Source organism: Myotis lucifugus, unplaced genomic scaffold (genome assembly GCF_000147115.1).
Source record: "Myotis lucifugus unplaced genomic scaffold, Myoluc2.0 scaffold_54, whole genome shotgun sequence".
Lineage (NCBI taxonomy): Eukaryota > Metazoa > Chordata > Mammalia > Chiroptera > Vespertilionidae > Myotis > Myotis lucifugus.
This window is the reverse complement of record NW_005871102.1, coordinates 3,531,286-3,557,351: the sequence shown is the minus strand read 5'-3', so window position 1 is coordinate 3,557,351 and position 26,066 is coordinate 3,531,286.

Sequence of the window (26,066 nt, the reverse complement as noted above, 5' to 3'; positions counted from 1 at the left end):
TATTGTCTTCATGTCTACCGCCCACACAGGCCAAAGAGAGCTCCAGAAATTGAGGAAAAGAAACTTGGCATAGTGTCTCTCACTGTGCAGGAAGGTTGGAGGGGACAAAAGCTTATGGTAGGGTACAGTAGGTCCTTACTTAACATCATCAATAGGTTATGGAACTGCTGCAAAACAATGTATAACCAAATCAGTTTTACCCTAGACTAGTTGATATAAAGAAGAGTTAAATTGCTACAGCATCTCATCAATGTTATACTGAAATGACACTGAATGAAATGGCATTATTCGAGGATCTGCTCTGATTAGTTCAAAGTTATGTTAACAGGGGAAATTTGTGTCTCTTCAGGAGACCTAATGATGGGTTTTGTCAGGAAACGAATCCTTGCAGTTTGAGGTGTGTCCGGTATTTTTGGATATTTGGGGAAACAGCAAACTACAAATAACGTCCTTACTCCCCTACATGAACCCTGAGTCCCAAATACATGCCCAGCAGCTGGAATTGGGGGTCAGAGTAGACACATCTTGATTCACCTCATAGAGCAGAGGCTGAGCAATTCATGAGACACCCAGGAGGACTCAAAGCTACATCATGCCTGGAAGGAGGGAGGGAGTGCTGAATGGGTGGGGGAAGAGAAGGATGGAGTGGTCAGTGCAGGAAGGGGTTAAAAGAGATGGGGACTGAAAGGAAAGGAAGAAAAAGCAGCCTAGACTAGGAGGGCATGGTCCCATGGAAGACCCCCTGGGCTCCAGGAAGTGTCCAGGACGGCAGGCAAATGAGACTTCAACTTTGGAGAAGTGAGGATATTGTGAGGTGGCCAGGGATGTCTGCTGGAACAGGCAGGATCTGAGCTACCCTGAAGGACCAGAAGATTTTCTCAGACATGGGGAGGGGATTGGAGAGGGCATTTCTGGTGCATGGCTAATATGGTTAAGATGGTGTGTTTTTGGTCCTAGCCTCTCTTGCATCCTCCTGTCTCCTATATACTTCCCTCCTCCAACAAGGGCTGCTGAGCCCATATGTTTTATAGGGACTTGGAAGGGGCCATGGCCCCCCCTGCTCCCAACAAGGCTGAAGCATTTACTCAAGACTGGGACTGGCCTTTTCTGGGATTTGGAGGAAACACAACCAGGCCTCGCCCCAGCCTTAGAAGTCTAAGCAGCGGAAGGTGTATTTCACATTTCCAATTATGACACAATCTCGCTGGTGTGGAAGTGGAGCCTGTTGACTTTAACTGCCCAGCTGTTCCTGTCTTCCAGACAGCAGTTAAAATACCTTCTGAGCAGAGAGGGGAACAGTCTGAAGTTGCAACGGGGGTATTCTGGGATGCCACACAAGAGCAATGTGTTACTATAACGTGGCCTGGTGGCCTCCGTGTTCCCGCCCTGCACAATGCAATGGGAACCACTAGGCCAGACTGGAAGCCACTCCCTAAATGTCAGTATCCACTGATAGGAGTACATCCCCTCTTTCTATTGATTTCTTAAGAAGTGTCATTTATTTGGGCTTCCCACTGCCTTATGTCCTTATGAAAAACTCTCTTTCTGATCATCACAAACTGTGCTCTGCCCGCTTTTTCCCGTTCATGATCTGCTCTCTTCCTCTGATCCCCTTGCACGGTTTTTCTCTCTGATGGGAATGGGCAAGCCCCTCTGACTGCCAGAGTTTTCAGGTGTGGCAACTGAACCTCTCTTGACTCCTGGGTTGATAACTTCTCATTACCTCTTCATGCCTCACCTTCTTCTCTTACCCACCTTGGGAATCCTATTACTTGTTTCCAGCCTTGGAGAAGAGACGTCTCACAAAATTAATTGCAAAACAATGGAAAATGTAAATGTAGTAGAAAATGTGATTAATGCCTCTTCTAAAACTAAAATAGGGTTAAAAGTGATTTATTCACTTGCAGCTCAATCATTTTTCCCAATTAATAGCTGAGCTGGTATCGCTTCTTGGGCTCCCTGGTCAATCAATACCAAGCAGCGGAATCTTCTCACCATTGTTCACATTTAAGGTTTTACTATAAAGTAGTAAGTCTGACTTTAAAATATAAGTATACCAGAATTTTGTGAAATAAATACCCTCTTCAAAGTTGTCAGCTTATAAGTATGTCACACATGCACTTGTGTGTTTAGAGTTGATACAAAGGTTCTCCATCAAAATTGCACCCGGTTCTATTCATAAACAATTGAAATATGTCAGAAAGCCTAGTATTTCATCATCTCAGTTATATTTGCAAGGCAGCCTCATGCACCCTGAAGGGGCTTAACCAGTCCGTCAGATCATGAGTCCCAGTTTTTAGCTTCAGAAAGTGTCACCACAGTCTCCACACCCTCATGGTCAGGATGCTGCCGTTATAAAAAAACATTGATCCTACTTCAGGATCAGTTTATACATCTTACAAGCGAACTTCATTCATCTCTCCACTGTCACTATCCTATTGACCCAAAAGGTTTCTACCCACTTTACTGCAATGACTTTCTACTGTTTCATGCTCGGAGATGAAACTTGGCTCTAACTGAAGGTATTCAAAGAATAACTACAGGCTCTGAATAGGATTCCTAGAGAGGAGCTCCAAAATGTTCTGACAATTAACTATGGCATCAAAAAAAAGAGACTGTGTTCCTAGGAGTCCATTTTGAAGGAGACAGCTGTCGGGGCAGAGAAGGCATTTCCCGGGATTTCATGTGCCGATATGGAGGGTAGTCCTCTAGAATAGCTCTACTGGCCATTTCCCTCTTCCTCCATTTCACCCATGGGGCAAAGAACCTGAATCTGACGGTGAGTGAGAAAGAACAACTGCACATGGGTGGTGCAGCCCCTTCTGGGCTCTACTTCTGATCTGCCAGTCTGTAGATCCCTGACCCTGAACTAAGAGGCCTGCCCTGGAAAGATCTGCAAGGGTGGGTCTGATTTCCTTGCAGATAAAGTAGTAGCCAGCCCTCTTGGCCACAGATCTAAAACCTCATAGTCAATGTTGGCGATATTTTGAATTCTATCTACATGACTCCTGTGTATCTCTCTCATTTGGTTTTAATCTCCAGGTGATTAAGAAAAAAGTGTTATTAGCCTTTTAAAACACCATCCACCATGTCCATTTGGATGTATAAATTTCTGTTGCTTCTATTATGAGACCAGCTTCCCTGTATTATAGCTGTGCTTTCCCTTTACTCTCTTAAAAAATTGTTCCAGAAAATATGGGAAAAGAGGAAAATGCCCATTTCCTGCTTGTAGAGGGGAGTTGTGAGCAACTCTCCTTGCCTCTTGTAAAGGTGGTTTTCTCATGCTGGGTTATTTTTAGAATTGATGGAAATGAACAACTTTTGCTGTGATTTTTATTTCCTCCTAGAGTATAAGCTCCTACAGGGCAGGACTATATGACTATGTTCTTCAACTCAAGCACGCCTTCTTATGCTGCTGGATATTGCTGTCTCTCTCTGCCTCCTCCCCGAGGAATCCTCTTGATTCTAGCCTATCCCAGCCAGGTGCCAGGCCCTGGTCTCTCCCCATCCTGGTTTATAGCAATCACTGGGAATTACCAGGCACTTGAGAGCATGTTTGGCCCCAGTGAGGGGAAAAATCAGGCACTCAGAAAAGGTTATTTGATTGACATGCAACATGATCTGATCCCTTCCTAGCCTGGGCCTGGCAATTTGTCCAGGCTTCTCTCTCGCCTTGGTGATGGTGACAATCCCTTCTTACCTAGTCTAACAGAATTTTCTTTTGAGCTTTCTCTATCCAGATCTACACTTCTGAGTTTTGCTTTTTTGCCTCTGGTCCCATTGGTCACTGGACTGTGTTTGAATATCATCTTTTTGAAGGCTTTGTCTTGGTGGCCCCTCAAATCTTGTCTGTAATAGGAAATGTCCTTTGTACACCCATTCTCAGCCCTGGATGCTTGGTTGGTAACCTGGTTGGGGCCAGCTGTGCCCTGTCTGGGTGGTGGATGGAAATCAGACAGGTGTCTGATGTCAACTATGGCAAGACCTGATGGCAGACGCAGAGGAGTTTTTTCTTAAATAATAAGCATCCCCTTCTTGTTAGCAGGCTTGGAATTGAGCGGCCACATCTTGGGCCATTTCCACAATGGGTTTGACAGTAATGGTTTTTGGATACTTACGGGTGTTTCCAGTGTTTTTACAGCTTTCATGAAGTTCACATATATTTCTCAATACAAGGTTGACTTCACTTTCATTTTATTGGGAACAGAGCAATAAGCCATAAAACAGATGAGCAGGAAAGGAGGTGCGACTGTCAAACAAATGGGAGACAGCTTCTGTAAGATTCCTTTCTGCCCTACGGTCCTTGTATCTATGCAAGTGAAAATTAGGCCAAAAGAGGTTTATGCAGGGAAAAGGGATTTCAATAGTCGAGAAGCGAGAAGCCTTGCCTCTTGATGTTTTACTTTCTCCCTCAAATATCAAAACCAGACCCATTAGTCTGGGTGTTTAATTTCTGTTTCTAGGACACAGAAGGTAATCTAGAGTTTTCGGATCTATAAGAAAGTTAAAAGTGATTTGATTCAAAACCTTCTTCTGTACCTGAGATAACTAAGGACCAAATTAGTGGGGTGAGTCAGCCAAAGCTGCTCAGTCAGTTGACAGCAGGCAAAAACTTGACCCCAGTCTCCTGACCAGCCAGCTAGTTCTCTGTCCATGTATGTCCCTTCATAGCCAGGGGAGGGGAAGGAGGCTGGAGAAGTGGGAGAAATGGGGTCTCAACATCCCAGCTCCCAAGAAGACACCATGGCTACTGAGTGGAAGCTGAGAGTGGGAAATGCAGGGCATTTACTTAGGTTTGGCATGTACTTTTCAAAGTCAAGCTTGGGGCAGCTGGTAGAGAAAAATGCAGAATTCACATCTAAGCATTCACTAGATTTCTCTAAATTTTGCAATAGCAGGTGTGTAAGTCTTGTGTTTAAAGCAGTATCCAAAAACCTCACCAGAAGCAGTTATGCAATATTTTGTTTTACTGGCAATGGGACAAAAAATAATTGGGCATTAAATCAAGAAAATGGGGAAAAGGGAGCTGCAAATCAAGGGAAATGGTGGAAAATTAGGTCTTAGTGGAGAGAAATGTGTACATATGAACTGCTTGATGTTTCAGGGAAAGAAATATGATCCTGTAAATCTTCCCTTTAACCCTTTAAACTTGAGGGCTGAGTCCTGCCTGCCTGGCCGCCAGCATCTGGGGAAGCGGCCATTCTTCGAGGGGAGAATCAGCTTCTCCCTGTCCCTATTTTCAGAAATGGGACGTGAGGATTTAGATGGCGCTGTTTTAAACAGGCCAGTGAGATCCATGCTGTGATCATATTTCTAGGACTGTTCCAGTGTCCACGTTTCTCTACATTTCTCTTGCCTCTGATTGGTGGTGGGTGACTTCAGTCTGAGGACAGCTAAGAGCCAGGAAGGAGCTGGTGAAGCCTCCTGGGAAGGCACGGGGCCCTGTGGAGGTGCCACCTGGCTTCATTAAACCCAGCTGAAAGCTCGACTTATTATCTGTCTGCTATATACATAATTTCTATAAATTAAAAAATAATAAACACCTTTTTAATTGCATAACCTCCCCTTCTCTTGTCAGTTACAGTGAACTCACAAAGCTACTTAACACAAAGAAGCCTCCCAGCAGACATCAGCTCTCATTCGATGTGGTACAAGCCATTCCTCGGATTTTCCCATAGCTGCAAGGATTAATCACAGCTAATCATCACCAAAGGATCACACCCATATAAATAGTGTAAAAATAGCAAAGTACCCATGGTGGAGCTACTGAGACAGAAGAAAACCACTTAAAAATGGAGAGCTCTGAGTTGCCACTTAGGGGCGAATGAAAGGGCCCGGTTTGATTAGGGACTTGAGTCCAGAAAAGTAGTCGTGTGACTGACCCTGGGATGTAGGTTGCCCTTAAATCCATTGTCCTTGATGATATTTATTTGCCAGAGAGCAGCCTTTAACTCAGATTGCCTAGATCTGAATGAGGTCATTGAATCTTTGTAGAGACAGGGAATGTGCTTGGCTGAGAGAAACGACTCAAAGCTTCAGCAGAGTTTAGGTTGGACATGAGGAAGAGCTTTATATATATATATATTATTGATTTCTTACAGAGAGGAAGGGAGAGAGATAGAGTCAGAAACATTGATCAGCTGCTTCCTGCACACCCCCTACTGGGGATGTGCCTGCAACCAAGGTACATGCCCTTGATCGGAATCGAACCTGGGACCCTTCAGTCTGAAGGCCGACACTCTATCCACTAAGTCAAACCATTCAGGGCGAGGAAGAGCTTTTTAAGAGAAAGCCAAATGGTGACTTGATGACAGAGAAACAATGAGCCTTTGCCTTGAAATCTTTAAAATAAAAGTAGTTTCTCTCAAATGGACAGGATGGCATCTGGGTCTTCCCCTGGTTCTGGGTTCGGTCTGTGTCATTCTAGGCCCTGCAGGGGTTCTCAACCTGTGGGTCGCGATCCCTGAAAATATGTCCTGCATATCAGATATTTACATTACAATTCATAACAGTAGCAAAATTACAGTATGAAGTCCCAACGAAAATAATTTTATGGTTGGGGGTCACCACAACATGAAGAACTATATTAAAGGGTCGCGGCATTAGGAAGGTTGAGAACCACCGGGCATGTGGTGGCACTTAGACCAAGACCACAGTCATGGTCACCCATCACAGAAACAGCTGGGAAACACTGTCCTTGACTGGTGTCTGTGGGCAGGATGTGGCCGGTAGACACCCACGTGGCTATCTGTGTTGTGACTGTCTCAGCAAGAAGAGGGTTAGCATGATGGGCCTGCAGGAAGCAAGAGGAGGCAGGGTAGGACAGAGCCCTGCTCCCTGCTTCCTGTTCCCAGGGGAACCAGCACATGTTACCCAGTGGACAATCTCCAGTCCTGGGAACCAGCAGGAGGCCTGACAGGTTGGGGCCGTATCCTACCCTGTGGAAATTCCCATGAAATGCCAGGGAAGGGCACCATTCACCCACATCTGGCTGTCGTTGCCTACAAGCCACGGCCAGGGAGCACAGGTCATGCTTCACTTGAAGGTCACCAGGTTTGCTCAGATGGAGACTCATAATCTGTACTACATACCAGATTATCCTCTTGGTTCCTTTTTAATTGGGGCACAAGAGGAACAAGAGTATATGGCACAGGTTTAGAGAAGAATAGGTATCCGTCTTTCCACCTTAACTTCAAGCTTTTATGAAGGGATGGGGGTTGGAAGTCATTTGTGAAGCTAGAAAGGCGCTTGCTTGGAAGAGGAACAGCCTCTGTGGAGAATGAAGGTATTGACATAATTGTGCTGTCTCAGAACCAGGCGCTTGGCGACAGGACAGACAGGCTGACGCTCCTGGGTGCTGGTGTCCACATTGCTCCAGCAGTGTTCCAGGCTATCGTTTGTATTTTCTTTGTGTGGAGTAAAATGACATGGAGCTTAGGTGAGATCTCCTCAGGTCAAACTGAGTGAGGTCTGATATGTTCTCTTCAGATCACTGATGAAATTGTGCCTCTACTTACGCTGAACTAGTTCAGCATCTGAGTTTACAGGGCTGTCAAATCAGCATCTTTCATTGACATTTGAAAGCTAACATTTAAAAAGGAAAATGCCCCTGCACCCTGTTCCCTTAAACCTGTATGGCTGGTCTTCCAGCAACTGGATAAGGAGCTTCACTAGCTGCCTGTGTTGGAATTCACTGCTGTGCTATGGGCTGAGCCCTTAGGCTACCCCCTCGGGTCTGCAGGATCACCTGGGGCTCGGGGAAGCTGAGATAGGGCTTCTCCTCTGTCCTCTCAAGCTGTTCTGCATGTTGCTTTCCATTTTAACCTTCAGATAGTTCCTCCCTCCTCCTTCTAACCTCTGGTTTTGCTTTGGAATCGTGTGGCTGTCAGTCCTGAAGATGGCGAGATGAGGTGTCTGTGGGCTAATGAACAGCTGCAGGAAGATAATTAATGCTGTCCCACCTTTCTTGCAGCCTTTACCACCTCTCCAGAACACAGTCTGCAACATCTGTGCTTCCCAGCAGCCGAGCTGTAAAACACCCTTCCCCGCTCTTCACAGAACAACTGTCAGATGGACCAGCACCCACACTAAGGGCAAAACTTACAAAACACTACACAAGATGAGCTGCGTTATAACCAAGTCACAGATGTTGAGTTTTTTCATGAGAGGACTGAAGAGAACTGGGTTTAAGACGTACCTGTTCTGGTGCAGTGTGGATGGGAGGTAAGAGAGAGGGTGGGGACAAGAGGCGGTTGCTGAGCCTGCAGGCTTTTGGACCAATCAAAATGGCTTTGAAAATCACCAGAGGAGAGGGTGGGGTCATCTCAGACTTCTTAGTGTCTCACCCAGGGGCGATATTCAAAAACAATGAACAGAATAGCACAGGCACCATTCAGAGGGGACAGTTGTAAGCACTTGGTCCAGCCGTTCTGGTTCTGGTGTGTAGGGTCTGCATATCAGACCTGGTCTATTCTATGCTCTCTCCTCAACTGCACACATAATAACATTTATTTAGTATCTATTTCAGGCAGAAGTGAGTCTAGGTGCTTTTGATGATTTTATACATGAAAGGTATGACTAAAGTTGCTTTAACCATAATGTTAAATTTTTTTCTGGTTTATGAATGCTAACTTGCAGCTGTAAGACTTTAGCCCTGTCTTCATTTGTAGGATCTCAGCCTCTTTGAAGTCTTGCCCACCCTCATTCCCCATCCGGGTATCCCTGGGCATTCATTAGGGTTGTCTCATCAATGATCAAGAATGGGCCTTTCATGTTCTCCTGGTGCAGAATCCTGCTGATATCTTTTACCCATGACATACTTGAGGGAGGGTATCCTGCTGCCGGTACCCTCCATGGGACATTGCTTTCCTGACAGGGGTGCTGTTTTCTGAAATTCTTACCTGCAAACTGTCCTGACATTACTATGTTAACAAAGTGTATCGGTGTTGTACTTGGTCCTTGGTGCACTGGCATGGCACTGCTGTGCCTGGAGTATCACAGATATTCCTGTGACAACAGCTCCTTCACTTTTGCTTGGGCCCCTGTAATAGGCAAAGCCCACCTGGAAATCTTACACATGGAATCTTCTCTATTTCCTTACTTCCAGTATCTCTCCATGGGCAGAGGGCCAGCCTTCTCTCCTTGTAGGCCACTTTCTCCCCATGCAACTAAGTAGCTGGCATGTGTGGTGGGTGCCACTGACCCCACACAATCCCTTTTTGGCCTTAGCCAAGGTCATCCAGCATCAAGTAATTCAACCAGCGTCAAGTCTCAAATTGCCTTGATGTTTACTGTTGTTACACAGGCTATGATGTAGCTTTATGCAAACGTGGTCCAAATAAGTTTGAATTAGACCAAGAAAAGACCCTTAGTACCAAACAGACTCTAAAGCTACCCTTGCCCAGATGAGTATGGAACCTTCCCAGCAAATCCGCTGGTCAGAGAGGCTACAGACATGGTGCTCATGTGAAAATTTAGTGCTGTAGGGCTCAAGAGGCACAGCTAGCATTTTCCAGAACTGAGAACAGCATCTTCCTAGAAATCAGCTGAAGTCAGTTCTTAAAAGATTATTCTTGGGCTAAGTTCTTAAGACAAGACACAAACTATATTTCAGCCCAACCAAGCCATAATGGCAGACCATGTGGGGCCTGCAGAGGAGGGCCCTAGTCTATTCCCAGCTTGCAGTTTACCACTGACTTTTCAGAGAGGGAGCACAGGAGAGGGACATCAGCATCCACTGCCTCTCTCTACAAATCCTTTTAAAAATCCTTAATAAGTGTCCAAGTTAAAAAAGCTCTTTAGATGCAGTTAAAATATAGCTACCTGATGGAGAAGGTACTACCTGACTAATAGAGTTTAGCCTTTGGTTCCTAGAATTTATAAAGCAGTACCTTATTAAAGAGGTTTAATCCTTTATGAAAGTACTAAGTAGTCACCCTTTTTTATCTGATTTAACTTTCTTCCTTGATGTATAGATTCCTAAACTGGAGCCTGTCATGAGAGCTCTTTGTGATAATTGTCCCTGGGAAATAGAATGAAAGATAAGCCCTGGCCCTCAAGCTGCTGATAGTCTAGTGGGGGAAATGGACAAGTAAAGGCAATAGGGTGAGCTAGCTGGTACATAGGAATGCATAGATGCAGTGAGAACACATAGAAGAGATGCTGAAAACAGATTTGTCAGGGGTGGAGGAGGGATGGAATTAAGTAAGGCTTCAGAGTGGAGGCGGCTCCAGAGCTGAGTACTGAATACTCCGTGTTAATTAGGTGAAAGGGATTCTCAAAATGAACAACCTGTACAAAAGTGTGGAGGCTTGGAGAACATGGTGTGTCTGAAGAACTGTCATTAATTCTCCACAGTTCAGAAAATTAATGTGAGTGTATTAGTCCTGAGTTATGAGACTTGGAAAGAAGCCAGATCATGGAAGGTCTTGTGGTTGAAGGACGTCATGCTAAGGAAATCACAGTTTTTCCAAAAAGCCCCAGGAAACCACGGACTGATTTTAAGCCTGGGATTGACAGGATTAAAGTTGCCTTTTAGAATGCTTGCTGAGCTCCACGGTTGATAGTTAGCTGCATCACTCAGCATTAGAGCTGCGCCAGGACTCAGTCTTGAAGTCTGCGATGAGACTCAGATGAGGGTATCTGAGTTTCTTGATGTCTTTATGGTTTTCCAAAGAGCACAGGAGAGAAACACTGTCCTTCGGGTTGGAGCCATAAGTGGACAGCTATGAATTCCTGCAGGGTTGGCATCCAATAGGATTTGGTTGACCATCCTCAGTTTTCCATGTGCCCATTTTTGAGAAAGTGAGTGATTGAAGAATATTGTCGTTCAGCCTTGACTCCTTGTCCTTGGAAAGCAATATTAGTCTTGGCAGGGGCAGTGTGTTGGCATGGACTCAAGTCACCGTTATGAGGGAGAAGATCAGGGGGCTGCTAGTTGGCTTAAGGCAGCTTCACTGTTTGGCCAAGTAATACTGTTCTCAGCTTTACGGATTTTGGGAGTTTTTACTATCCAGCACACCATTATTCAGACCTTTTTTCACACTGTTATTTCTGAAAATTTGATGTATTCTTCCACTGCTCTACCTGTCTGGAAGATGTTTTTCTGAAGTCAGGCAGAAGAAAACCTACACTGGCTGCTGAGAGGTGGATGCCTGCTATTCACAATGCAATTACCATGGCAAGTATTTCTAATTGCCACTTCCCGTCTTCCAAGCCCCCCTTTTCTTCAGACATTGCAGAATTTCTGGTAATCTTGGGTTATTATCACACTGAGCTGCTAACCTGAGTCTTGACACTCCTCCTGGAGACCCATGTCAGACATAATTACAGCTTATTCTTCCTTCCTTCCTCCCTAGCAGTTGCTGATGTTCATATTTAAACTGATGAACAATTTGGAACAAGGCATTCCTTGGGTTCAGACACATGTTTTTTTCCTTCTTCTGTTCCTTGGGGGATGCATTGTTCTCCATTCCCTTGCCTCCCTTTGCCCTTGTGTCTGTCTGTTTTGCGAAGGTTCCTTTCATGCTCCAGTGGTTTATTTACTTCTAATGTTATTTTCTCCTTTCTCTTGTTTTTTAAACCATTTTCTGGTTCTGTTGGTGAAGTAGATAGAATTCACCTCTAGGAATCTGATACTGTGTGGTGACTGTGGGAGTTCTGAGGGCTGAGACAGGTCCATTTAGCACCCAGTAACCCAGGTCTTCAGCAGTAGAAGCAGGGGAGGACAGGGAGGGATGAGGCTGGTTGGAACAGAAAGGAGGGGTTGCTGCTTGCACAGATGCCTGCTTTCCAGAAGCCTGCTTCTTTTCCTATAGTCAGCCCCTCACCCTGCTCATTAGCCATGGAGCCTGGAATTGCTATGGGATGGGAGAGGGGGGTGAAATTTATAACCATATCTCTGGAGGGGCCCTGTTCAGTTGTTTCTGTCTGCTGTGGATGGTGCATGAAGGCACATACTCTGCTCACCAGCTCACCGTTAAATGTCACCTGTGTTCTGGAGTGGCTCCCTTGCATATGGTTGTATATAGTTAAAAGAACTCCAGGAAGGTAGTATTAACATAGGGAAATTCCTCATTGGAATTTTAATTCCCCTCTCACCCTACCTCCCTCCTTTCTTCTTTCTTCCTTCTTGGAATTAGCTGAGCAGGAAAATTAAAATTAAATTAAGATACGTTCTTTCCTGGTCTGTTTTTACTTCTTAAGATTCACTAAAGTCAGACTCTCAGTCCCCAAGTATATTATAGGCACTTCTGTGCTATAATCCGATCGATTGCTGTGCCTTGTTGGCTGGGCACAATACTTTTGTCCTTGGATAGACACAGCTTCCTCGCCTCTGGCTCCTGACTTTGAAAAGGCAACTGCCCCAATATTCCCCCAGGAATTGGATCTTGGTGTAACAGCCTTATGTGACATATAGTTTATTTACTCATTTATTCTTCCATTCAGTAAACATATATTAAAACACTTCATCATACTGGGTGATAATCTAGGCATAACTGATAGTTATTGATACTCTATTATGTTCCAGGAACTTGCACACACATTTTGGAGTGTGGTGGCAGTGTCACACAGAGATTAATATGGGCTCTGAACTCACATAGGTCTGTTTGAAGTCCCATTTCCATCAGTTGGTACATGTATGGCTTTAAACATGTCCACTAAATTCTCTAAGTCTCAACACACTTATTTGTGAAATGGAGATCATACGAATTCACATCACCATTCTATATAGAGAACCCAATATTCTGGAGAATTTCTGTCCTAGATTTTAGAACCTTAAATTACACTTGCTATTTTATAGTTGAAGCAACTGAGGAGCAGAGATATCATGGAATCAGGACCAGAGCCCAGGGCCCTGACTCCCAGGCCAGGTCTCCTTTGTTACTTAGCACTTCCCCTCACTTGCATCACAGTTTTCATGGTCATTTAGAAGGAAGCTCTTTGAACTGTGGGCAAATGTCTATGACCTCGTAATCTTAGAATCAGCCCTCCCTTATGTGAAGGTGGACTGCACAGTTTATATTTTTCAGATCATTTTCATCTCTCTCCATGCACTTTGAGCCTTTCCGTTCTCATTAACGCCTCAACCAGAAAGGAAATGTAAAGGGAAATAAAACTTAAGCCACTCAGTTTTTCTCCTTATTAGCAGCAGCTCTTTTTAAAAGATTGGGTGGACAGGGAAGCCAACTTTTAGCTACATGGGGTTTTTTGATTATAGCTGTGGTTTTAAATTAGCTGGGCTACCTTTCTTGCTGTTACTATGAATAAATGAGGGTCAATTATCTGAGCCCCAGTGGCTGTGGCCACAGAGACCTTCTGTCCATCCAGCCAGTGACTCTGGCCCTTCTGGCTCTCCTCCTCCCCTCCTCTTTACAGACCAAGGGCTCCCCATTTCACATTGGAGACAGAGGATCCTCTTCAAGGTCACTGTGACCTTGGCCATATTTGTTAGGGCCACTGTGCTGCACTTGTGAAAGGAGGCCCAGATTAGTGCAAGGTGGTGGCCCTGGGCTGACTTGAATTGGACAGACACAAAGTGGGAAATTGAAACATGTCAGACATCTCCTTTTATGCTTGTTGTCTTTTAAAACCTAGTTCCCTTTCTAGCTACACCACATTCTCCTCAGAGAGTGCAAGCTTTCCTCTGGCTCAGGTCCTTGTGGCTACCCTGCTGCTTGTTATCTGGACTCCAGTCAGCTAGCAGGGTAGCCTAGCAGCCATGCGACTGTTAGCCCAGCAAGTGGACCTCCTGTTGGTTTTTGATGTTGAAAGTGTCAGCGGAATATGGTCCCCAAATCATTGTGCTCTTTTTGCCCACTTCACATCCTTATTCCTTCCGCCCAGTTTTTCATAGACCTTCAACAACCCTTTCATCCTGTTTCCTAAAGGCTTTCTCCTGTGACCTGACTTCTAGCAACCAAGTATGGGCTGAAATTTAATGGTGGATGTGATATTGAGCAGCCATTTGGGAACTGGGGATGGTAACGTGGCTGAATGGCCTCAGTTTTCTCAGCTGTAAAAGCATGAGGCTGTCCTAAATGACACCGGTGGTCCTTTTGGGCACTAGCTTTCTGTGATTGTGTCAATACTCGTTTTAGAAAGTTCCTCTTCAGAGTCATGGAACCAAATGGCCATGTATAGGCAGGAAATCAGGCAACTAGTATGTAGTTTAATATTTTCATTTATCATTTAATTTCAAATTCTGTATCTCTTTTTTTTTCCTTATAGAATCTTCTGTTAAAAATCTTAGCAATATTGTGAGAAGAAATAGGATACCATTGGTAGAAACTCTTTGAGTGTTTCATGGTATAATAACAAAGCTATTATAAACCCAAGGCATATTTAGTAGTATTTAAAGATTTCTCTGATGTAACAAATGAGCAGCTTATTTGTTTTTAGAGGCTCCAGGTAATGTTCCTCTAGAATTTAGGGATGCTCTTTTCGTGCTGTATGCTTGGAGTTAGAAGTAATTGTATTTGTAATTAAATTTTTTGTAAGGTGTTTAAAAACTTTTGGTACAATTAAAATGATTTTTTCATAAGTAAGGAGATGAAACTCAGGAAGTACAATGTGTTAGAGGGGATGTACTAGCCCAGTATTAGCGGTCCTGGGTTCAAGTCCCAGCTCTGTCATAACTTGAATAAGTACCTTGAAGGCAGGGCTCTGTTTCCCCAGCACCCAGAATAGCACCTGGACTGAATCCCTGGGACCTGAGATGCCTCATAAGTAGAATAAATATCTAATAATCAATAAAATAAAGAATAATAAGTCCAATAATAAAAATAAATATCCAGATGACCTTTGGCACCTGGTTTAACTTCTCTCTTACTTCATTAACTCAGAAAATTCAGGGCGAGGCTGTGGGTGAGACATAGGACAGACAGTGTTTCTGCTCTTGAGGAGTGGGCGGTATAAGAAGAGATCAATCACACTTCTTCTGAACCAGCCTCTGAGGCTGTCTGCAAGAATAAAAGGAACAGGACTTATTGCTACTGTTTGCCACTCACAGGGCTGTGGACAAACTCTAGGAGCCCCCACTCCCAGCACCCACAAGCTCCTGGGGAAAATTTTCAGAATGGGGGAACTTCCATTAAAAAGGAATTTCTGCTTTTTAAAATCCATCCTTATTTCTGCATCACTGTCCTCCACCACCAATAGGTAGAATTCATCTTGCTGAAAAGCCTGAGCCCTTATTCCATTGGAATTCCTCTGAAAACAACTCCTTGCAACTGGGGTCTGAGGCACAGTGGTTTTATGGAATATTTAAGAAGCAGCTGTGAGCACAGCTGGCGTTGTGGGGATATATAACCTGGCACGTTCTGATTGGCAGGCTCATCTTCTCCTGGCCCTCTGTTCCCCTTCAAAGAAATTCGAATCCTTTAATTGTATTCCACCCCTGGCTTTCATCAGTATTTGGAACTGAATATAATTTTTAATCATTTGAGAAAGAGAGAATTTGGGAGCAGGAAGATGAGAGGGGCAGTTTGTTAGGACTAGAGCTTTTGGGGTTGAGGTTTGGGCGAGAAAAAAGAACAGTGCTGTCTTTTGGGAGTGAGGGTCTTCCTACGTGATGGGGGGACCATGTATGGAACCCACAGTTTTTTTTCCATTAGAAGCATTGAAGCTGCTCTGCATCTCAGGAACCATAAATGTACTGGAAAAAAGAAGTTAACAACAGATCCCTCTCTTCAATTCTGGGAGACAGCCATGCTATATAAGCTTAACAAATATATTTTAAACTCTGCTGGGTTTCTTATTATAAAAGTCATGCTTGTTCATTGTAGAAAATACAGAAAGGCACCTAAGAAGAGAAAAGTCTGTTAGAACTCTCCTTCTGAGAGATGGCCACTGTTAACATTCTGGTGTGGAGCTTTGACATCCACACACATGTCTAACAAGCAGGATTATAGCCCCTATGTCATTTTTAAAAGTTGTTTTTTACTTAGCAGTAAATTCTGAAAACTTTATGTCTTTAAATATTGGTCTTCAACAAAATTTTTTATTGTTTTTTTTTTTTAGAGAGATAGGAAGGGAGAGGGAGAGGGAGAGAGAGAGAAACATCAATGTGAGAATGAAATAGCAAATGGCTGCTTCCTGCACACCCCCTATCAGGGATTGAGTCCGCAATCAGAGTATGTGCCCTTACTGGGAACTGAACCAGCAACCTTACTGTGCACAGGATGATGCCCAGCCAACTGAGCCAACTGAATGCTAGGGTATTCAACATAATTTTTAATGTATGCCACTCACTCTAGCTGGCTCTTCCTGGCTATGATATTATAGAGAAGCTTGAGGCAGGTTTGGATTCACCAGCTTTGCTCTTCTCCATGTGAAAGTTATCCCTGATCTCTATCGCCCTCTGCTTTGCCCCATCTCAGAGGCTAAAGAGCCCTATTTCCTTGTCAAGGCTAATGCGTCAGCCCTTGCAATTGATCGCATTCCCTTCAAGAAACTTGCTTGCATTTGTTCCCTATACCCCAGTCCTTCATGTCCATGGTCATATCCTTAGTTCAAGCTTTTAATTCTTCTCACTTAGTAGACTATCATAAGAGTTCTTACTTATTTCTTCCTTCCAGTGTCTCTCCTACAACCTGTTTTACATATTATTGGCATATTAATTATATTAAGTTATAGCTATGATATATCACTCTTCTGCTAAAAAACAGACAAGCTAGGCTGGCACACAGGGCCTTTGTGGCCTCATTCCTCATACATGGGAGGAAACGTTAACCCATCTCTGTCTTGTCACCAAATCTAGTTAAAAATGCTCCTTGATTACGATGAGTTTTTGTCTGATAAACCCCTCACAAGTTAAAGTTATCCTAAGTTGAAAATGTATTTAATGTACCTAATCTATCAAACATCATAGCTTAACCTAACCTACCTTAAACATACTCAGAACACTTACACTAGCCTACAGTTGGGCAATTATCTTGAGTTTTATCTCATGAATCATAGTCTTCCTCTTCTGCTCACCAGAAACAGGAGACATACACATGGGCATTTTGTAGACATGATAGGATGCGAAAACACAAAACACAAAGTCCAAAAAATGTTGGCAACACAAAACACTTCAGAGTATCTGTTGTTTACCCTCTGATTGGGTGCAGACTGGGAGCTGTGCTCACTGCCCCTGTCCAGCATCACGACAGAGTATCCGACCACTTATCAATAGTTTAGATTAAAAAAAAATCACCATACACAATACACATGTCACGTAAAGATCATACACACAATTTGAATTACTAATTATTGCAGAGAAAATGCAAAATTTCTTTTTTATTTGCCCTTGATCATTCTTCTTTTAAAAAAATATTTTTATTGATTTCAAAGAGGAAGAGAGAGATAGATACATCAATGATGAGAGAGAACCATTGAGTGGCTGTCTCCTGCACACCCCACACTGGGGATTGAGCCCAAAACCTGGGCCTGTGCCCTGACCGGGAATCAGAATAAAACCATGACCTCCTGGTTCATAGGTAGACGCTCAACCACTGGGCAACACAGGCTGGGCTGCCCTTGATAATTCTTAAGAAAATCGGAAAAGGGGAGGGAAGGTCATGATGATCAAGCAGGAACATCTGTTGAGACTTTCAAAAGCCTCCAGGGCTGTGGTTGAGCGGTGGAAATAGTCTTGGCTCCAATCTAAGAAATTAAGTAACAGTTGAGAACTGTTGAGGGCTGTTTTTTTTTTAAATAAACTTAAAAAATAGTTTAGATAAAGATAAAAATTCAGAATTTGTAGTACAGTTTTTACTGAATGCATATCACTTTCACACCATCATCAAGTTGCAAAATCTAGTTCAAGGACCATCTGTAGTCACGATTTCTCCAGTTGATTGTACTCTGCTGTTATCTTGCTGATTGGCCCTCCTTCTCTCCACCTTGCTCTGGCTCACACCCTCCTTTTCTGAATTATTACAAGAGACTTGCCTCTGGCTTTTCTTCCTCCATTCCTTCCCCCTACCTTGCTCTTTATGCAAAATGCTATTCTAAAGTGAGACAGACCATCATACACTCCCTTAAAATTGTTAATAGATTACTATAGCATTGGGAAAAAGTGCTAACTTCTTAGCACAACCTAAAGGTTCTTTCTCATGTCCCCTTATCAGCTCCTTGGTGTTGAGCTTGAAGTTCCCTGAGTACCCCAGAAGTGCTCTCCAGTCTTGTTGGCGCTGCCTCACCCCTCTTTTGTCTTCCCTGCCTCCACTCCCTAGTCCACTCCCTAGATTAGAGTCTGGCTAAGTATCCAGGTAAGTGCTCCTTGTTTTCCCCTTTATCCTGGCTCCAATCATATTGCATTGTAATTTCCCTTTTACGTGTCTGTAAAGTAAGGAGTCTTGAGCTCCTTGAGGGCAAAGATATTTTATTTGTTTTAATATTTCATCAACATCCAGTACAGCAGATACAGAAGGTTTATTCAATCATTGTTGGTGTAGGACTGAATGGGTGACAGATTATAGTAATGTATCAAGCATCCAGACCCTGAGAGAATGGGGCAATGGGTGCTATGGTTCGTTTTTGACAATACAATACAAGGAGTTTGAGAAATAGTTGTATCTGTTTCTGGGCTTTCTATGCTCAGGTTTTTTTGTTTGTTTTGTTTTGTTTTTTGTTTTTGGTGTTTGTATATGTGTTGTGGCTGAGACACTGAGCTGTCGGCTATGATCCCAGAGTAGAGACCCCATGCCTGGGAGTCTGGATGGAGTCATGACTAGCCCATGGCCACTTTGACCTTTACCTGTGATTTGAGAGTGAGGACAAGGGCAATGATGATGATGGAAAAACACAAAATCTTTTTATCTGTGTCAAGATAGAGAGTTGGGATCTGGGGTGGGGATATGAGTGATGCCTTTATTCTGTACTCATCACAAGGCACATTCCTAGCCCATAATAAGCTTTATGTGTTCCTGGTTCAAATCACTGAACACTATTAGTTGCTTTCTAAGACTCCCCATGTTTCATTCAAGGCTCACACCATGGAAACATTCAGATTAGATTGTCCTTCCTTTTAAGACCCTCTAGCAGCTTCCTGTTGCATTTGGATCTGAATTCTTTATAATGACCCATGAGGTCTTGCCACATCTGGATCCTGCCTTCCATTCCAGACTCATCTTGCTCCCCTTTCTTTTCAGCCCTTCCTGCCTTGATCTCTCTCCAACTTCAGTATCTCCTCACTGTCCTCCCCTCTGCCAGGAATTACACCCCCTTTGCTCTCTGTATGACTGATTGCTTCTGTTGCTTCGAGTCTCATCTTTTTTTTTTTTTTTTAAATATCTCCTGTGCTCCATCTCTGCAGGCATTTAATTTTCTTCATAGCATTTCTGTAATTATGAATGCATCTTTTGGTTTATGTTTTATTGCTACTCTTTCCATGAATGACCTTGGGCAAATTATGTAACCAACTTTCACTCCAGTAACCTAATCTGAAGATGGAGATATTTTTCTTGAGATGTATTACTATACTAGAGGCCCGGTGCATGAAATTAGTGCACTGGGGGGGGGGAGGGGAGAGGGTGTCCCTCAGCCAAGCCTGCACCCTCTCTAATCTGGGACCCCTTGGGCGATGTCTGAACCGGCAGTCGGACATCCCTCTCACAGTCCAGGGCTGCTGGCTCCCAACTGCTCGCCTGCCTGCCTGCCTGATTGCCCCGACCTGCTTCTGCCTGCCAGCCTGATCACCCCCTAACCACTCCCCTGCCAGCCTGATCAACGCCTAACTGCTCCCCTGCTGGCCTGATTGCCCCTAACTGCCCTCCCCTGCCGGCCTGGTCACCCCCAACTTCCCTCCCCTGCCGGCCTGGTCACCCCCAACTTCCCTCCCCTGCCGGCCTGGTCACCCCCAACTGCCCTCCCCTGCTGGCCATCTTGTGACCACATGGGGGCGGCAATCTTGTGCAAGGGTGTGATGGTCAATTTGCATATTACCTCTTTATTATATAAGATGCCAGGTACTGTGCTAATTACTTAACATAGATTGATTTAGGCCTCCCTGCAGAGGGACATGGGGAGAGTACCCAGATTGCCCATGGTCACACAGCTGGTTAACGATGTAGACAGAATTTGAACCCATCCAGTCTGGCTTTAAAGTCCACTCTCTTTACTGCTCTGCCAGGCTAAGTGCAGATGTTCATTAAATACATAAATGAGAGCCATCCTCCTGAGCCCTCCCACCTTTTCTCTGATAGCAGGAGCATTTGCCAGCTTTCCACATCCATGCAGAAGTCTGGATGCCCCCCATCTTGCCCCACTTACCCTCCTTGGAAGGAAATGTGGCTTCTCTGGCCCCCTGAAGACTGGAAACCAAGCTCCAGCCCCCAGGGTGGCTGTGATGAGCTGGATGAAGAGGCCCCCTCCCTCCTCTCCTACCTCTGTGCAGCGGGAGCAGGTTTCAAACAAATACGCTGTGTGTGCTCTGGCCGCATCTGCTGCCTACAAGGAATTTGCTCCTGTTGATTCTTCTTTTCTTTTCCTTGACAAAAGGCAAGAACTGTCGGGGTAGGAAAACCTTTACTCTGAAAACAGAATGGTTAAGTGCATATCTGGCCTTACTGTTGTACTGATCAATTCAGAGGACCCTGGCTCCTGGCAGTGGGGCAGAGGGCTTGGCTCAGTGGGACCAGGATCTGAAGCCCCCTTTCCAGAGTGGTCTGCCCTGAGCCCCTGACCCGAGTGTGAGAGGTGCTGCAGAGACATGGGATTCCGGCTACCGATGACAGATGTTATCACACACACAGGTCCGAGTTTCCATGTCCAGTGCCTGCTTCTCCTCTTTCAAGCAGAGTATATTGGGGGCCTATAGGGATTCCTTTGAGCATCTTTCTAGTTGATGGGCTCCACCTTTGGGGCTTTACCTGCAGTAGCTGCACTCCTCCTTTGTCCTTCATTCTACCAGGTACCACAGGCTTGCCTCTGAGTACTAGGCATGCAGCAGGAATCTCTTACATAAATGCATGACCCTCAGTGACTCTCAAAAGACCCTGAGCAAGTCTCTCCTGCAGGGTAAGGGTGTCAGAAAGAGCGGAGGAGGTGTGACTGAAGGCACAAGATCAGGAAATTGTGTATGTGATTAGGAAATAGTGAGCTCATGTGTTTGATTGAAGATAGGATGCTAGTGAGGGGATGTATGGGTTATTCTCCAGGTGCCCCTTACACTTACGCTTTATGCTTTATCTGTTCTTTGCCTTTTTGACTCCTATGGTTCGACTGCAGGGATTCCCTTGCCTGAGGTCCCCTGTTGGCATTGGCCAATAGAAGGCATTGCAAGCCTTCTCCCCCTACCCCTCCAAGCTGGCTGAGGTTCTGGCAAAGCTACAATCTTACAATCCTCTAGTGACACATGTCTGTCACACGCTCATCTTGCTTCACTGCAGCTCTCACAGGGATCTGGCAACACTGTCCCTCACCCTTGCTCCTTTGGGCCTAATGGAAGTTAATGGCTTCCCATTGGTGTTTGGTTCCTGCAGGATTCCCCTTCCCTTGCTGGTTCCTTAAACTGTCCTCGCTCCCCTACAGGTAGTCCCTGACTGAGTTCTCTGTAGTTGCACCTTTTAGTGTGTGTGCCTCCAATTTCCTGATGGAACCTTGACCAACATAGAGAGCACTAGGAGAGTAGACTAGAAATGGATAGAGCTAGTTTTTGAAGAAGAGTGAGGTCTATTTTTTTTAATTCAGGAAACTTGGAAATCATTAAATGTTTCTAAGCACAAGAAGGACTTGAGCAGAGATTGATGGAAACAGTCAAAATGAAGAGCAGTGGGTACGGGACTGTAAGAGCAGAGATAGGGAGATGGGGAAGTGATATGTGAGAAGTGGAGAAGGGGCCTTTGAAATTGTGCCCCGTCGCCAGGACCAGGCTGACCGAGAGAACAGTGGTGCCACGAACAGAACTAGGAAAGGCAGGGTGAGTTGCTGCACACTTGCTTTGAGATAAGTTGAAAGTGCCTCAAACCTTTCTCTAAAAATTGTGGTCATGCTTGTTCTCCTGGGAAGAGCTGTGGTAGAAATATCTCATTGGTCACCTCTAAGCCTATTAGAGCTCAGAAACTATCACACAGAGATGGGGCCCTTCTGTGGAGGAGAGGCTCCAGCGCAGGCAGCATCCAGTACAATTGTCTTACTTTAGAGCAGTGGTCGGCAAACTCAATAGTCAACAGAGCCAAATATCAACAGTACAACGATTGAAATTTCTTTTGAGAGCCAAATTACTATATAGGTAGGTACATTGTTATTAACTTAATTAGGGTACTCCTAAGGCTTAGGAAGAGCCACACTCAAGGGGCCAAAAAGCCGCATGTGGCTCGCGAGCCGCAGTTTGCCGACCACGGCTTTAGAGAGTTAATCCACAATGGCCTTTTGGGATTTGCTGGATAGTAATGAGAGCTCAAGTATTTTTTTGTAGATGTGGTATTTATTATGAGGATATGTTGTGGGCATGAGGGCTACCTCATTTAGAGAAGACTGAGGAGAAAAGGAGGTTTATTCTGTGCAACACCATAGGCAGCTCTGAGAGCCACGGGTGGAGGTATGGGAGGCGGGCTTCCCCTGATCATAGGGAAGAGCCTTCTACCGATGGGTTCACTCTGCCAGTAGGTGGGATGAACCTCTTACAGAGCGGTGAGTACTTGGTCTTGAATGGGATTAAGTTGAAGCTAGATGCTTGTTGTTCCCTGACTATAAAAAGACTTCTTGTATTGTGCTTGAAATTGGGCTGAAGAAAGAAAGTCACATCATATTTCATTTCCCTCAGTTCCAGCCCAATGATCCTATGATTCTCCTAACACCTAAACACAGATGCAGAGATGGGTAGATGGCCACAAGGCTAACCTGGTAGCTGTCCGGGTCCTTGGTCTTTCATTATTGGTATGTTCTGGAGGGGATCTCCGGTGCAGAGTAAACACAGCACTCTGTGGGTAAGAAGTGGAATTATCTTATTTGCTCCTATTCCTCTGCTGTGGTTATCTTGTTTCCTTTTAATAATGCCCCATTTCCTATTAATTCAGATTACCAGTATTCAGATTATATGGGGAATGTGTAGAGGAGAGAACAAATGTGCTTTGATTCCATGATGGTTCTACCAGCTGGGGAGTTTCAAAGATGTCTTTTAAAATCTCATTTGAAGATGTGATCAAGGAAATGGGTGGTGATAAAAGCATGTCTGGAATGTAGAAAGGTGGAAAGTGAGGACTTTCTTGCTAAATGAGGGCATAGAAGAATCTCTTTCTTTGGAGTGAAGGGTGTTAAAAAGATAGATGCATACCTAGAACCACAGTATCTTGAAGGAATTCAGAGTTCTTCTAGCTCAATCTTCCTTTTGATAAATCATACACAATATTTCTAAATCAACTTCAAATTTACAAACTTTTTAAGTGCATGGTCGCATTTAATCTTGTGAGGCAGTTATGGCAAATAAAAACTCTTCCCATTTATAAGAGGAGCAAACCAAGACTTAGAAGGACCAGGTTTCCTGTTCAAGGTCATGCAAATGATAAGTAGATGAGCTGGGTTTGGAACTGTAATCCTATAGTTTTCCTGCCACATCATGAAGGATTTAGATCATAAACTAACACTGTGCCTGGTCCTGGCTAACCACTTTACCTTAGCTCATTCAATCCTTACAATAATCCCTATTTTCCAGATGTGGAAATGGAGATGCTCCCTTTAGCCTCTGGCTGGAGGAAAGCATAGACTACAGCTTTTCTCAAGGTTGTGACAGGCTTACCTTATCTCTAACAGTAGGATTGAAAGAAATGTCAGTAGCATTCTGCTCAGGTGAGTATGTGCATGTCTGTGTGAGCCAAGAGCCCTCCCTGAGCTCCACACTCTCTATAACTGCCTGCTGGGCATCTCTACTTAGTTATACCCCAGAAACCGAAATGTCCCATTTCTCAAACTAGACTCATTATCTCCTCCCTGCACTCCTCCTCCTGTTGCGTTCTCTCGGCCAGTGCCATGACTCAGGCTCAATACACACACCGGGTGTTAGTGTTGGAAACTTCTAGATTCTACTTTGACAAAATTGTTTGTGGCTATTTGAGCCTTTCCATTCCCATCGCTGTGCCTTAGGTTGGACGTTGGCAGTAGATGTCTAATGGAGCCGCTGTGCTCCTTTTCTGTTTCTACAGGTTATAGTTTCCAGAGACACAGACTTTATCCAATTATTCTCTTTTTCCATAATCTTCATTGGCTTCCTATTCTAGTCATTCATTCCTCAGACGCTAATTGAGCAACAGCTAAATGCCAACATTCTTCTAGGTGCTGGGCAGAGTAAGCAAAGCAATTACAAAGCTTGTCCTTGTGCCACTTAAAAAGTGCACACTCTGTAGTCTGGCATTCAAGGCCACCTACCATTTGGCTCAGCTCCTCTTTCTGGCCTGTCCTGTTTCCCCACACATCTGCAGGTGGTATCCGCATTCCTCCTGGTCACACTGAGTGTTCTCAGTGTCCTTTAGTTTGTGCCTAGTTGGGCGGTTACCTTGACCTGGAGTTCTGCTCACCTGTCCAGATTTCTGTGACCCAGCTCAATTGCATCCCTTCTTTGAATTCTTCCCAGATCACGCTCCTCCCCTCATGAATCTAGTTAGCATTAATCTCACCTATACTGTGAGCACAGGGCTTTTGTATGTTATGGTAATGGTCACAGTCTATATTATTCTATGTATCTGTCTGTCTCCTTAGTCTGAGATCCTTGAGCAGAGAAATGTCTTGTGTTTGTATTCTCAGCGCTTTGCTCAGTCCCTGGCATATAGTAGGTGCCTAATCAATATTGGCCACTTTGAAATGGTTAGATGTTGAATTTCTTGATAACATTCCCCCATCCTGCCATCATCTGCCTCCCCCTTTTCAAAGCTCCTCAATAAGCTTACACAAATAAATCTTGGACACTGGTGTACAAGTTTAGGAAGGCACGTCTGAGCCTCTAGGTGGCAATGTTACTGTGCTCAAAGTGAGGTCGTTGAGTGTGAAGTCAAGAAATTGTATCAATCCTTTAGGGTCCCTGACTTCCTCTGTTCTTTTTCTCCCTCTCTTGCTTCCCTCCCATTCTTCTCCTGTCTTCTTTCCCTATTCTCTCCTACTCTCTCTTCCTATCTCCATTTCTGTTCATTTTCATCTCTTCACAGAGTTTTAAAAACACCGAGGTGTAATTGTAAGCCCAGAGGAAAACACACAAGGCCTCCTGAAGGCCCCGCCTCTTCCCTCACACACTTTGTATAGAATTTTAATATTTCTAATAAATTCCATTGAATTTGGAGGTGTGGGTGGATTATGATCTTCAGGGATGGGGAGATAAGAAGCAGTTGTTTTTGGAAGCAGCCGAGGAAATAATTCAAAATGGCCTCAAACATCCACTCCTGGACTTGACATGGGTGTTGGGGGCTGGGCAGAGTGCTTGGCTTGGCCAGGCAGATCTGAAAGGGACTTGCTGACCAGGTTTGGGGGTGGGGGTGGGGCAGGGAGCCCAACTCAGGAGGAACCAGAGCAGGAGGGAAATGGGGTGGGGGTAGGAGGTGGGGCACTAAGCTGGATGGAAGCAGCAGGCAGCCCCTCAGAGAGGCAGGGGTGAGGGGGACTTTGCTCTCTGGTAACAAATTTAAATCTCTACCTGCCTGTTTTTCCATAGCACCCACTGCTCTAACAATTCATTGTTTCAAACAGGGGGTTCATGGAGGAAGGAATTGTGATTTAAGCATGAAAAATGTCATTTTGCTTCAGAACAAACTGCCTTTCTGTGTCTTAGCTCCTTTTGTGTGGCTTGGATTTAGGCATATCTGGGAGATCATTTGCCCAATGCTAATAGGAAGGCTCACTGTGCTGGTTTCTTATGAGATGTAATAGGACTTCCTCTCACTGTGAGAGGAGCACCCACCGAGTGCCACTGGTTTCTATTTTCTGTCACTAAGAAACTAACTCTCTCTCTCTCTCTCTCTCTCTCTCTCCACACACACACACACACACAAATAAAGAGCCCCTGAATTTCCGCTGATAAATTTCTCTTTCAAACAATTAAAATCCATTCACTTTCTGCTAAATCCCAGTCTTATATTCTTTTTCCTGCCTTAGGTTTA